Genomic DNA, 14,978 nt, shown 5'->3' with positions numbered 1-14,978 from the left:
ACATGGGTGCTGACTATAACCCCAGGTCCTCTGGAAGAGCAGCCAATGCCCTTAACTGCTGAGCCATCTCTCCAGCCCAGCAACCCCACTCTTAGAACTAGTTTTGGAGCCAGGCATGGTGGCGCACACCTTTAATCCCAGCACTAGGAGGCAGAGCCAGGTGGATCTCTGAGTTCGAGGCCAGCCTGGTCTACAGATCGAGATCCCAGACAGGCACCAAAACTACACAGAGAAACCCCGTCTCAGAAAAAAATAGAAAAAAATGGTTCTTGTGGACCTGGATTTGGTCCCTTCCTTTCTGTCCTGGGTGTGCTCTCTACTTAACCTATTCCATTGTTTTTGTGCAGAGCTGGAAGTCAGCCTTAAGGCCTCACCAATGCTAGACAAGGACCCTACCCCTGCCTTGCATAGTCAGCTGTTCTGTTGTGGTGAGACAGGTCTCTGGGGACCAGGTTGACCTCAGACTTGTGGTGATCCTCCCGCCCCTGGTGCTCAAGGTTCCTTAATAAGTTGTTAAGAGCATGTGTCTCCGTATGAGCCCCAGGACTACTCTTTTCATCCTCTGATTTTAATGGGTTGTTTTGGCTAAATGAAGTGGCTCACTGGTCCAAGCTTGGGTTCACAAACAAACAAACAAAAAAAGCCACCACCTTAGAACTAGCAGAATCCAATCTAAGAGAGCTGTGAGGAAGAAATGGGATTAATTGCATTTAAATGTCAGTCTTGTTCTACTGAAAGTGTGGGAACTAAGAATCAATTATCCGCTACAGTGAGAAAGAATGTGAAGTCTAAACTTGTCATGTGGGCCAGCCCCCCAAAAACTTAAATTTAGTGCCTGCACCCCCCCTTTCCACCTCCTTGTATTTCCATCCCAGCAATAGCGGCACTGACTCCAGAAGCCAGGGGTGTCGCGGTGTCTTGAGTTCAGGCTGTCACCCAGCTTCTCGGGAGCATGCACTGCTGAGATGAAATCTTTGTCACGCAGAAGCAGCTGAGTGGGACAGAATTTTCTTGGGATGTGCTGAAGGTGAGGTGTGCTTCCTGGGAAGCTTTCTGGATAGCAGGTTCTGAGAGCAAAGCTGTCACCAGAGAATACTGGGTGGGCCGAACCAAAAAAAAAAAAAAAAAAAAAAAAAAAGGCAACAGCTCATGGGTCTCAAACCCAGCACTTGACTGAGTAGTATCCCCCAAAATCCATATGCTAAATCTCAGAAAATGAGCGAAGGCCCTTCGGGATGGGTTTAAGTTAAGTTGGAATGGAGCTTTTTGAGTAGGCTCGAATCCAATGTGGCCACTGTCCTTGTACAATGAAGAGATGTGGGCATAGATCCTGAGCTGGCTGAAAGAGACCATGTCAGTGTCTGAAGGGTCAAAGGGGTCCTGTTCTTGCATGTGTTCTGTGGACTGTAAAGGCAAGTGCTGATGTGAGAGGGTCTGGCCATCTCCCTCCTTTAAAGACATTGAAGCAGAAAAAGAAAACAGGGCTTGGGGGGCAAGGAAGGTACCAGTTAGAAGTCAGTTAATGCAGCCTCCAGCAGGACAGTGTTTACATATTTATACATATTCCTACTGCTTACAGGCAAGAGGCAGACACTGGGCAGTGTGTGAGTAATAAAATGTCCAAGCTCCCATGGAGTCCTTCAAGTCTTTCACATTTCAAAGCAATCCTCTGAGGCCTTGGATTTGAGTGACAAGGGCATCCATATAGAGGAAAACCACAAGATGATGCGGCAGAGAGAGAGAGAGAGAGAGAGAGAGAGAGAGAGAGAGAGAGAGAGAGAGAGAGAGAGAGAGAGATTGAGAGAGACTTGCCACTACAAGTCAAGGAGAGACCTCCAAAGAAACAATGAGGCTGGACCAGAACTGTGAGAAAATGACATTTCTGTTGTTAAAGCCACTTTGGAACCAGGGGTGATGGCGCACACCTATATAATCCTAGCTCTTAGAAGGTGAAGGGGGACTGTGGGAGCTCAAGGCCAGCCTCAGCTACATAACCCTTTTGAGGCCAGCCTGACCACCAAATCTACAGATAGATAGATAGATAGATAGATAGATAGATAGATAGATAGATAGATAGATAGATAGATAGATAATAAACGCTTTTATCTGGGGGCTGGAGAGAGTGGTTAAGGAAGCTTAGCTTGCCGGGTAGTAGTGTAAAAGTAACCGTCTTATTAAATAAGAAACACAGAGCCAATGTAAAGATAAAAGCCCAAGAGGTCAGAGCTAAGAGCCTTACCCTTCCTGCTTCAGCGATCCTCTTCCACCAAGAGAGACCTACTTCCTGTGTGTTTGTCTTTATATAGACTTTCTGTTCTGCCTTCTCATTGGTTGTAAACTCAATCACATGACCGCCTTGTCACTGCCTGTCTGTACAGACCTCCAGGTCTTCTATGGTTGGTATTGAGATTAAAGGCATGTGTCTCCAATGCTGGCTGTATCCTTGAACACACAGAGATCTACCTAGCTCTGCCTACCAAGTTCTGGGATTAAAGGCGTGCACCACGAACGCCCAGCTCTGCTATGGCTTACTATTAGCTCTGACCCCCAGGCAACTTTATTTATTAACATACAAATAAAATCACATTTCAGTATAAATAAAATATCACCATATAGTGGTGCATGCCTTTAATCTCAGTACTAGGGAGGCAGAGGCAGGTGGATCTCTGAAGTTGGTCTTCCTTGTTGAAATTTTGGATCAGCAGCCCCCAAATAATGACATGGAGACTTACTATTAATTATGAAAGCTTGGCCTTAACTTAGGCTTATCCCACTAGCTCTTAAAACTTAAATTAACCTGTTTCTATTAATAACGCTCTGCCACGGGGCTTTTTACCTCTCCTTCATTCTGATGTCCAACTTCCTCAGTGTCTCGCTGGTATCTCCCATGTGCCTCAGATTCTTTCCCAGTTCCCCTCTCTCCCTGGACATCCTGCCTATCCTCTCCTGCCTAGATATTGACCATTCAACTCTTTATTAAACCAATCAGAATAAAACAGTGACACACTTTCACACAGTGGGATCAAATATCCCACAACAGATCTCTATGAGTTCCAGGCCAGCCTGGTCTACAAAGTGAATTCCAGGACAGCCACGGCTATATAGAGAGACCCTGTCTTGAAAGAAGAAAGTGTGGCCGGGCGGTGGTGGCGCACGCCTTTAGTCCCAGCACTCGGGAGGCAGAGCCGGGTGGATCTTTGTGAGTTCGAGGCCAGCCTGGTCTACAGAGTGAGATCCAGGAAAGGCGCAAAGCTATACAGAGAAACCCTGTCTTGAAAAACCAAAAAAAAAAAAAAAAAAAAAAAAAGAAGAAGAAGAAGAAGAAGAAAGTGTGGAGACCCACAGAGGCTTCCTAGTGAGACCTTCCTCAAGGTCAGAGAATCTGAGCTTGCTTTACCCAGCAGGGCTTTATAAAGGAATTATTTGGCCATGAGCGTGGTTACCAGGTGTTATGAAGGGTCTATATTTGGCTGTACATTGTGCTTTGATCTTGAAAGGGGGACATCTTTTGCCTCTCCCCTTGGCATTGTACAAAAAACTCTTTGGAATAAACCTCCAGGCGACTGGGCATTGACCCAGGGCTCCCGAAGCTATCCTGTGTCTCTGTCTTTCTTGTTGTCTCTATCTTTCTACCTAATATTTCCTCATTCCTCTCTCCTCTACCCAAGAGCCCGACAGGTTGGAGCTGGGCCCCAGCAGATTCCCACAAGAAAGAAAGAAGAGAGAGAGACAGAGACAGAGACAGAGACAGAAAGCAAGTTTAGCTCTCAGAGGACCCAGGCTTATTTCCCAGCACCCATATGAGAGGGCTCACAACTGCCTGTAACTCCAACCCCAGGGAATCTAAGACCTCTGGCCTTGGTGGCTCCCGGCACACACGGTGCACATAAGTAATAAATAGCATCTTTACAAAAAACAAATACCGGGCTGGACATGGCAGAATACTTAACCCCAGCACCGGGTAAGGAGGAGGCAGGCATGTCTTTGTGAGTTCCAGGCCAACCTGTTCTCCCTAGTGAGTTCCAGATCAGCCAGAGCTACATTGTAAGATCTTGTTTCAAAACCATACACATTCACACAGTCTGTGATGTTTCCTTGTAGCTTTAGCTGTAACACTGCCTCTTTCTCATTACAGGGATTTTCCTTTCTGTTTTCATCTCCTGCAGGCCACCTGATGGGGGGGGGGGGCATTATGTTCATGCCTCACCTCTCTCACAGTCTCATTCTTTACATAGCTCACTAGTGATTACTTCATCCAGTAGCTAGTGTCTTGTGCTTGGTTCCTTAGTGATGGTACCAACAGCAAGTACACCCAGCTCTGTGGCTACCCAGCCCAAGACTGGCTGCACAGGCAGGTCAGTTAGATGGAGAGAGGCGGCTTCCAGGTGAGGGAAGTAGCTATTGGAAAAAGCCGGTTGACTGGGAGGATAGAGGTCCGAAGTCCAGTTTGCAGGGATGTTAGGTTAGGAGTTGTTTATATAGGCAATTGGTGGGCAAGTTTTTCACAGAGTGACCCTAATCCCCCAGTCATTAATTGCTTTTTTGTTTGTTTTGCTTTTTTGAGACAGGGTTTCTCTGTGTAACAGCTCTGGCTGTCCTGAAACTCAGAGATTCTCCTGCCTCTGCCTCCCAAGTGCGGGGATTAAAGGTGTGTGCCACCACCACCTGGCACCAATTGCTTTTCATTTTGGCAAATCTCCAAAGCAGAGGTTATTTTCTTTTGGCTCTTGTTGATCAGTTTGCTCTCATTCATTTCCTGACAAATTCCATGGTAGACAGGTCAGAAGGGGGTGGCTGCCCTGAGGCCCTTTTGCTGGTGACCAAACACAGAAAATAATACTTCGCCTGGTTATTGGGAAGGTGAGGGGCAGGTGTGGGGCAGCCAGGTGATCTGGTTGTCACACTGTCTTCACTGGCAGCGCCTAGAAGAGCAGAATGTTCAGGTGAAAGCTGAGAAGCCATAAAGATATGAAATGTGTTCCTCCAGACACTGTAAGGTCTCTGACTGTTCAGTGTGTTGATTTAAAAACGGTAAGTAGTGCTGGTTGTAAGGATTCGGTCCTTAATTACGTCACCATCCTGCGACGGCGTCCCAGCCTAAAAAGCAGGTGGGCCCTCTGTGCGCCTCCCTTCTTCTCTTTCCACTCTCTTCCTTCCATCTGTCCTCTGTCTCTCCCCCCCCCCCCCCATAAAGCTCTAAAAAGGTAACCATGGCCTGTGATTCTTCTGATCAGCACTCTCCTCCGCTGGCATGGCCGCTGCGGGCAGCACTGGTTATGACGCAGAAAGGTCATGAGGCAGGAGCCACAACAAAACCCAGTATCAGAACTTTATTAGGAGGAAGGACGGGGGCAAGAGAACCAGGCCTGGGGAAGAAGCATGTGCAGAGAGGAGACAGAGAGAGAGAGAGACAGAGAGACAGAGAGAGAGATTGGATCATGTTTTTAATTTTTACCTGAGATAAGCTTTATCAGAGACAGATTATTTTAAAGCACCTGTTTCCTTTATTAGTTTAGCCTCCAGGAGACACAGGTGCATTTAACAGTAATAGATTGCTATATTAAGGTCTGTTTTTTTCAGAGCCCAGAACCTTTTTGGTCTGGGGGTGTAAATACCTTTTAACTGTTACTGTTCCTTACCACCTGGGTATATCTCATGGTCCTTGGACTCCAGCTGTATGGTGATCTTGTAACAATTAGCTGAGTAGTTAATTAGAAGAGGGAACCAGGAAGAGAAAAGCTTGTGGGGTGAGACCTCATTCTTCTGGAATTGGGGACAAGGTCAAATGAGAGGGAGAAGGACCTAGAATCAATTAAGGAAAATCAAAGAAGGGAAAAGGGGGGATGCGTATGTAATACTGCATTCCTAAGTGTGGTTAGATAGTAAGCTTTTAGTAAACCAAGGTGAAAGTGAAAGGAGTTAAGAATTGGTTAGTTTGGCCGGTGGCGACGGCGGCCTTTAATGCCAGCACTCAGGAGGCAGAGGCAGGTGGATCCTCTGTGAGTTTGAGGCCAGCCTAGTCTACAGAGTGAGTTCCAGGATAGACTCCAAAGCTCCAAAGCTCCACAGAGAAACCCTGTCTCAAAAAAACAAAACAAAACAAAACAAAAAAAAAAAAGGTTAGCTTGGGGCAACACTTTCCTATCTGCTGGCAGGGGAAGTGTTCTGGGTTGCTAGGCAGCCTGTGTCACAGCATGATGCACCTGGTTTATAAAAGCCCTTTTTTTCTGAGTTAATGCTAAAGGGGGAAATCTTTGGAACCAAGGATAACATTTGGGCTATAATTTGCACAAGAAACAAAACTTTGTATCTAACATCTGCCTAGCCTTGGCGGTTCTCTCAGGGTAAATGTTTACAGTATCTCAGGAACTAGCAGATAGTCTGAATGCTTATCTATCTGCAGTCTGTCCTTTGGATGTTTAAGAAGTATCTCAGAGCCGGGCGGTGGTGGCGCACGCCTTTAATCCCAGCACTCGGGAGGCAGAGCCAGGCGGATCTCTGGGAGTTCGAGGCCAGCCTGGACTACCAAGTGAGTTCCAGGAAAGGCGCAAAGCTACACAGAGAAACCCTGTCTCGAAAAACCAAAAAAAAAAAAAGAAGTATCTCAGATAAAATACTTTTGTCCAGAGATGGCCCTGGCCAGATGTTTGCTAATGAAGATAATTACAGAATGACAGAATTCTGAGTCTAATGCCAACAGGGAGAAGAGAGGCCTGAAAAAGGGGGTCTTGACTGTGTGACTGCTGTCAACACAGTCAGGAGATGTTATCCAAATACCCCAATAGTATAGGGGAAATTGTGCCCAATGGATGATTAACCACACTATTAGAAGTTCTTGGGAAAAGAATCAAATGGAAAAGCTACAATACCTCACAATAAATTCACTGCAGGATACAGCTAATACATTAAAAAGCCAGGATCACCAATACCCCTGTTGAGTTTTGGCTTTATTCTCTGGAAGACCCCTTGGGTCTTCCAGGTATAGCTTTGCTAGTGTCAACTGAATTCCTACTTCATATTTCTGTGGCTTGCAGCAGACTTGAACTCACAGAGATCCACCTGTCTCTGCCTCCTGAATGCCGTTATTAAAGGCATGCGCCACCACCGAGAGTGTAGATTTTCTAAAGACACTTGTGCCTTTCACATCTGTTATCAGATTATTAAAGCAATGATCTCCAAGGAAGAGACATTTCCCTTAGAATCTCCTGCTCGAAGAAGGACAAGGCTGGCACTAACCAATGGGGGAGCTTGTCTCCCAGGGAGAGATGCCACACAGTTTTGACAATTTACCAGGAGAAACTGGAGGCTAGCCAATGTTAGGCAGTGATGGACAGAACCTCTTGTGGACCTGGACTACTTAGCTATACATAACCCTGCCCTTTATTTAAACCTAAGCCTCCTAATGTCAGTACCCAGAGGTTCCAGGGGTCACTGGATCTCTTTGGTTTTTTCTTCCCAGTGTGGCCACATCAAATAAAGTTCATTCCTCTGATTTTCTACTATTACCTGTCAGTTTATTGGCCTTTTGAGGACCAAGCCTAGCTTGTTAGAGTTCCTCTGAGTTTGAGTTCCAGGTATGTGTTTCCAAATGACCGATACTTGATGGTTTGGTTTGTTTGTTCCATTGGTTTTTGCAGTCCTGGGAATAACCCCGGGTCTTTTGCATGCTAAGGAAGCACTCTGCCATTGAGCAATAGCCATGGTTTCCAGGCGGGATAGGACAGGGATGTTACAGGGCCCCTCACCCTGGAGAAGCCTCTTCTTATCTGAGAAGCAAGAAAACATTCTGGCACAGCTAATAACATTTGCTGTAAAAAAAAAAAAAAAAAAAAAAAAAACCTGTCCAAAAACCAGGTGGTGGCGGCACACCCTTTTAATCCCAGTACTCAGGAGGCAGAGGCAGGCAAATCTCTACGAGGTTTGAGGCCAGCCTGGTCTAAAGAGCAAGTTCCATTACAGCCAGAGTTACACAAAGAAACCCTGTCTCGGAAAAACAAAACAAAACAAAACAAAAACAACCGCAAAACCAAAACAAAACCAAAAACCTGCCAGAGTCATATTCCTTCTGTATATTTAGATTTCTTGTGTCACAGTAACAGAGAATTAGACTTAATGTCTGAATGTGTTTGACCTTGGATGGAACCTCTTGCCTTTCCCCAGACAACACCTGATAATCTTTGCTTGCAGGAAAGATGGATCCCTACTTCTGGGGATTTTATCTATAATCCTGCCCAGTGCCCTCTAGAGCGGCCCTGTGGCCTCCCTTGTCGTCTTTTAAAGATAATTCAGTCCCTACCAACAATCCTGTATATGGTTACATAAAAACAGTGAGGGGTGACTCTCCTTCGAGGAGTCTGTATGTGCCCTTAATGTCTTACTTTCTTTTTTTTTTTTTTTTGAGCTGAGGATTGAACCCAGGGCCTTGTGCTTGCAACTTTCTAAGACTCTTCTTTAATCTCTGTGTGTGTGTGCGCGTGTGTGCGCGTGTGTGCGTGTGTGTGTGTGTGTGTGTGTGTGTGTGTGTGTGTGTGCGCGTGTGTGTGTGTGTGTGTGTGTGTGTGTGTGTGTGTGTGTACAACAGCGTGGGTGTGGAGGTCAGAACACAGCTTGCTGGAATTGATTCTCTCCTTCTACCATGGGTCCAGGACATGGGACTCAGGTCATCAGGCTTGGGGACAAGCACCTTAACCTCCTGAGCCATCCCAGTGGGTGAGCAACTCTTTGAGAGGCCCACACTCATGCTCTTGTGTGTCTTACTTCCTTCTGAGCGCCTCACATTCCCTAAACTCTCATATTTAAGCCTACATTTAAATATCTTTGTTGTGGGACTGAAGAGATGGCTCCGGGGTTCAAAGCCCTTGCTGCTCTTCCTCAGAACACGACTTTGGTTCCCAGCATCCACATGGCAGCTCACAGCTGCCTGTGACTCCAGTTCCAGGGGACCTGTCATCCCCCTCTGCCCACCACAGATTCCCATACTCAGGTGGCATATATTCACACAAATATACACATAAATAAATACGTCCTTTTTTATTCTCCTCATATACAATACATCCCGACCACAGTCTCCCCTCCCTCCACCAGCCCCGCCCCCACCTCAACTCTCCCCCAGTTCCACTCTCCTCTCTTTCCCTTTAGAAAAGAGTAGGCCTCCCAGGGATATCAACCACACTGTTAGGAGTCCCACAAAACACCAAGCTAACAACCATAGCATATATGCATAGGGCCCAGTGCAGACCCATGCAGGGATGGTTGCCGCTTCAGTGTCTGTGAGTCCTGCTTAGTGGATTCTATGGGCCATGTTCTCCTGGTGTCCTCAACCCATCTGGCTCCTACAATTCCCAACCCCCCTCTTCCAGGGGGATTCCCCGAGCTCCAAGGGAAGGACCTGATGGAGATCTCCAATTTGGGCTCTCTCTCCGCCTAATGTTTGGCTGTGGGTCTCTGCATCTGCTCCCATCAGCTGCTGGAGGAAGCCGCTCTGATGATGATTGGGCTAAGCACTGATCCATGAGTATAGCAGGACATCATTAGGAATCATTTTACTGATTATTTTTTACCTATCCTAGGTCTCTGGGCTATCCAGCCTCTGGTTCCTGGCCATCCAGGCAGTGTCTGGCATGGCTTCCTCTTGTGGCATGGGCCTCAAATTAGACCAGTCATTGGTTGGCCACTCCCACAAGTTCTATACCTCCATTGCCCCAGCACATCTTGCAGGCAGGACAGATCGAAGGTCTTGTGTGTGGGTTGGTGTCCCAGTTTCCCCATCGGGAATTGCCTGGTTACCGAAGATGGCAGCTCTGTGGTGGTATTGTGTTCCCCAAAATATTGTGCACCCTAATAAACTTATCTGGGGTCAGAGACAGAACAGCCACTAGATACAAAGGCTAGAAAATGGTGGCACTCACACCTTTAATCCTAGCACTCCAGAGGTAGAAATCCCTCTGGATCTCTATGAGTTCAAGGCCACATTGGAAACAGCCAGGAATGGTGACACACGCCTTTAATCCCAGAAAGCGAGCCTTTAATCCCAGGGAGTGGTGGTAGAAAGCAGAAAGGTATATAAGGCGTGAGGACCAAAAACTAGAAGCATTTGGCTGGTTAAGCTTTCAGGCTTTTGAGCAGCAGTTCAGCTGAGACCCATTTTGGATATGAGGACACAGAGACTTCCAGTCTGAGGAAACAAGACCAGCTGAGAAGTTGGCCAGGTGAGGTTAGCTGTGGCTTGTTCCGGTTCTCTGATCTTCCAGTTCACCCCAATACCTGGCTCAGGTTTGATTTTATTAATAAGAACTTTTAAGATTCCTACTACACAGCTCGGGCTCTGTATCCTCTTTGACTAGGAATCCTCGCTCGGGTCACTCTTACGGAATTCTGGGAGTTCCTACTGCTCTACCTTTCCACATTGTCCCCCAAATGCCCTCCAATTCCAGTCGTTTCTCCCTGTACTCTCTCCCCTGATCCCTCCAAAAATAAATATTTGTTAAAATATTTCTATATCTTTATTGAGTCCAGCTTTGTTTCAGAAACTGACTGGCCCTAAAATCCCTTTTTTGCATTGATGCCACGATTCTGGTTTGGTCCGTGTCAAGGGGAACAAAAGTCTAGGGGACCCCCTAAGGCTGCTGAGGGTGACAGTGGGAAGCTATGCCTAATGCCTCTGCCACCCTAAAATTCTGAAAACCCCATTGAATTTTTTTTTTCTTTTGAGACAGAGTTTCTCTGTGTAACAACCCTAGCTGTCTTGGAACTCTCTCTGTAGACCAAACTGACCTCGAATTTACAGAGATCCACCTGCCTCTGCCTCCCAAGTGCTGGGATTAAAGGCACGCATCACCATGCCCGGCCAACCCACTGGATATTTTTATAGGGGTATTTCAAAAGTGCCTCAAACTAAAAGCCTCCTCATTCTCTGATGCACGCCCCCATCTCTATGCAGCATCTTCATCTAAGCAGCCCAGCCATCCTAGGGATCGGTCGTCCGTGTCAGCTTCCTCTGTAGCCTATATTCAATCCATCCCCAAGTCCTCGGAACAAATGGCTACCGTCGTGCCTATTAGCACACCAAATGCTAATAGAATGCTGGTCTCAGGCTCTCTCAGCATTGGAAAATGACTGTACAAAATCTATCCTGGCTCTTCCCAGTCTGCCACCTACCCTAAACTTCTCCATCTCACCGGCTTCCCCAGCTGTGGGGAGGGAAGCTTTTCCATGCGCTCTCTCGGCTCTCTCTTTTGGTCCTTCTCTCTTGCTCTCCCCCTACCCCCACTGCCTCCTCTCATGGCCCTGTCCAATCTGATGGTCATGTGCAGTCCACTACTTTCTCTCTCTGCTCTGGACTCTTCCAGATGCCTCTGGCTGTGCTCTCCCTCATATCTATAATAAAAACCTTCCCCTCAACCATACTTTGGAGCGCTCATGTCCTTACTTTACACACTTAGGATTCCCCTTCTCAAACCTCTCCCTCTGTGCTCCTCCATGCTGCCCAAAACGTCCTCTCTCTTCGGAACTATAGCTTTGGACTGCCACAGCCATCCCTGCATGCTGTTTCTTAAATTAAGGCTAGATTCATCTATTTAAAATGCAAAAAATCCACACCAAACCCTGATGTGGTGGTGTGATCCAGACATCTGGAGATGGTGGCAGGAGGATCCAGAATTCAAGGTCATTCTCAGGTATATTACGAGCTCCAGGCCAGGAGGAGGAGGAGGAGGAGGACGAGGAAGAGGAGGAGGACGAGGACGAGGAGGAGGAGGACGAGGAGAAGAAGAAGAAGAAATAAAAAAAGATAGCCTTGCCTTTTCTTTTTAATAATTTTTAAAAATTATTTTATTTTTGTGTATGGGTGTTTTGCCTACATGCACGCCTGTGTGCCTGATGCCCACAGAAGCCAGAAGGCGGTCTTGGATCCTCTGGAATTGTAGTTATAGACAGTTGTTAGCTGCCATGTGGGTGAGTTAGGGTCTCTGGAAGAACAGCCAGTATTCTTAAACACTAGGACATCTCTTCAGCCCCTGGCCTTGCTTTTTCAAGTTCCACAACATTTTTAGCTACATAGAAAGATCAAGGACAAACCTGGACTACAGACTCTGTTTCAGAAAAACAAACAAACAAAAAACTCAATAGTTTTGGACAGGCAAGACGGCACAGCAGATAAAGGTGCTTGCCATGAAGCCTGCCAACCTGAGTCTGATCCCCAGGACCTATCTATAGGTGGAAGAAGGGAACTGACTCCACTGTCCTACACATAGGCACACAGACAGATACACGCACACACACACACACACACACACACACACACACACACACACACACACACACACACACACACTGTAAAACAGGGTCTCTCTACGTAGTTCTGTTGGTCTTGGAGCTGCTATGTAGACCAGGATGGCCTCGAACTCACAGAGATCCTCCTGCCTCTGGCTCCTCGGTGCTGGGATTAAAAGTGTGCGCCACCATAATATGGCCAAGGGAAAGGTTTGTATTGTAGCTATGAGGGAGAGAACAGCCAGAAGCATCTGGGAGAATCCAGAGCAGAGAGAAAGCAGCAGACTGGACCTGGCCAGCAGACTGGACCTGGCCAGAGAGAAGCAGGAGCAGAACAGAGAGGGGCCAAGAGGGCACACAGCCGAAATCAGGAGAAATGAGTAGCTTCGGGGAGGGAAGCCCATGAGCTGGAGAAGGGGAGGGGAGGGGAGGGCCTGGGTACCAGTATGCACTTTGTATGCGGATAGACACCATAGATAACCATTTGCCCCTTTGATGATGACAAGGGAAATGTCTCTGTTGGTAGAGAGGAAGCAGCTTTGCAAGTTCCTGAGGAATGCTGGCTTTTGTCTAACTGCCAGAATTTTGGGAAATGAAGTTTCCTTTGGACCTGACACAGTACTATAGAGAGAGACCCCTTCTGGAAAAAAAAAAAAAAAAAGGTGGGTATGGTGGCCCACACCTGTAATCCCAGCACTCAGGAGGCAGAGTCAGGCAGATTTCTGAGAGCTTGAGGCCAGCCTGGTCTACAAAATGAGTTCCAGGACAGCCAGGGCTGTTACACAGAGAAACCCTGTCTGGAAAAACAAAACAAATAAAACAACAACAACAACAAAACAAAAGAAAAAACCCTGAAGAATGAATATATACATATATTCATATATACACACACATACATACACACACACACACACACACACACACACACACACACACACACACACATAGATGTAACAGTCTTTTTTAAATAAGAAACACGGAGCCAAATGCAGAATTAAAAGCCCAAGAGGTCAGAGAAATAGCTAAAAGCTAAAAACCCTTTCTTACCCTTCGCTGCCGCTGCTGTCCTTCCCCTCAGCAAGAGACCTACTTCTTGTGTATCTGTCTTTTTATTGACTTTCTGTTCTGCCTTCTCATTGGTTGTAAACCCAACCACATGCCTCCTTGTCACTGCCTGTCTATACAGACCTCCAGGTCTTCTATGGTTGGTATTGAGATTAAAGGCGTGTGTCTCCATGCTGGCTGTATCCTTGAACACACAGAGATCTGTCTGTCATGTGATCTGGATTAAAGGTGTGCACCACCACCACCCGTCTTCTGCTATGGCTTGCTATTAGCTCTGACCCCCAGGCAACTTTATTAACATACAAATAAAATCACATTTCAGTACAAATAAAATATCACCATACACACACATATATATGACAGCAGGTGTGGGAGATAGAGGCAGGAGGTTCAGAAATTCAAGGTCATCCTCAGCTTTCTACTGAATTTGAGGAGACCATACTTGGCACCATAAGAATGTGCCTGGGGAAGAGAGAGAGAGAGAGAGAGAGAGAGAGAGAGAGAGAGAGAGAGAGAGAGAGAGAGAGAGAGAGAGAGAGAGAGAGAAGAAAGGAAGAACTTTTCAGTGCTGTGGATTGGCACAATGGTATTGCTGAGAGAGGCCCCGAGTTCAATTACAAGTACCAAAAAAACAAAATGAACAAAATACCAGTTTCCTAAAAGAAAGGTGGAAAGGTTAACGTTTTGAAATAAAAATTTACATTTAGTTAGTTAGTTAATTGGGTGGGCGGGGAGTGTGGAGATCAGAAGACAGCTCTAAGAAGTCAGTTCTTTCCTTCCAGTCTGGTGGGAATTAGAGACGTTTTAGATCATTAGGCCTGTGCACAAGTTCTTTTACCTTTAAGCCATATCTCTGGCCAGAAAGGTTAACATTTAAAAACTAGCACAAGCCTGGCAGAGATGGCGCACGCCTTCAATCCCAACACTCGGAGGCAAAGGCAAGTGGATCTCTGAGTTTGAGGACAGCCTGGTCTACAGAGTGAGTTCCACAACCACAACCAGGGTTACACAGGGAAACCTCGTCTCGAAAAACAAGACAAAAATAAACAAAAATAAAAACTATCACAAAACTGGCGGAGTCATGGTAGCAGAACAGGTAGCAGGGATAGAGCCACAGTGTAGCATTCATTGAGTATACACGAGTTAAAGCCCGACGAGGTAAAAGCTAAGATATCATATTATCATAACCTATTTAATAGCCAGAAAACACAGCTCCAGGAAGTTGGAAAAATTTACTTTTCTAGTGATATTAACTCAAGTGGGGTCCTGATTCTGCTAGGTCCTTCCGCCCCGCCCCTCACTCCCCCCCACCCCCCTGTCCTCCAAGCTCCGCCCTGCTCCGGCCCGCCCCACTCCGGCCCTTACAAGCACTCGGCGGGTCCCAGCATCGCCCTTGTCCGGCCCCGCCCCTCAGATTTCCAGCCCCGCCTCTCACCCGGATCCCACCAGGCCCCGCCCCTTCCGGCCCCACCCCTCACCCTCGTCTCCTCCCCTCCCCGCCCTTCCATTCTCACCCTCACTAGGCCCCGCCTCTTACTCAGGTCTTACTAGGCCTCGGCCTCGCCCCTCCCCGGGATCCCCCCAGGCCCCGCCCCCGACAGGCCCCTCCCCTCTTGGAGGAGAGATGCCTGCAGTTCCGGGTC

This window comes from Peromyscus californicus, unplaced genomic scaffold (genome assembly GCF_007827085.1).
Source record: "Peromyscus californicus insignis strain IS unplaced genomic scaffold, ASM782708v3 Scaffold_8__1_contigs__length_139910024, whole genome shotgun sequence".
Lineage (NCBI taxonomy): Eukaryota > Metazoa > Chordata > Mammalia > Rodentia > Cricetidae > Peromyscus > Peromyscus californicus.
This window is presented reverse-complemented; position numbering follows the sequence as displayed.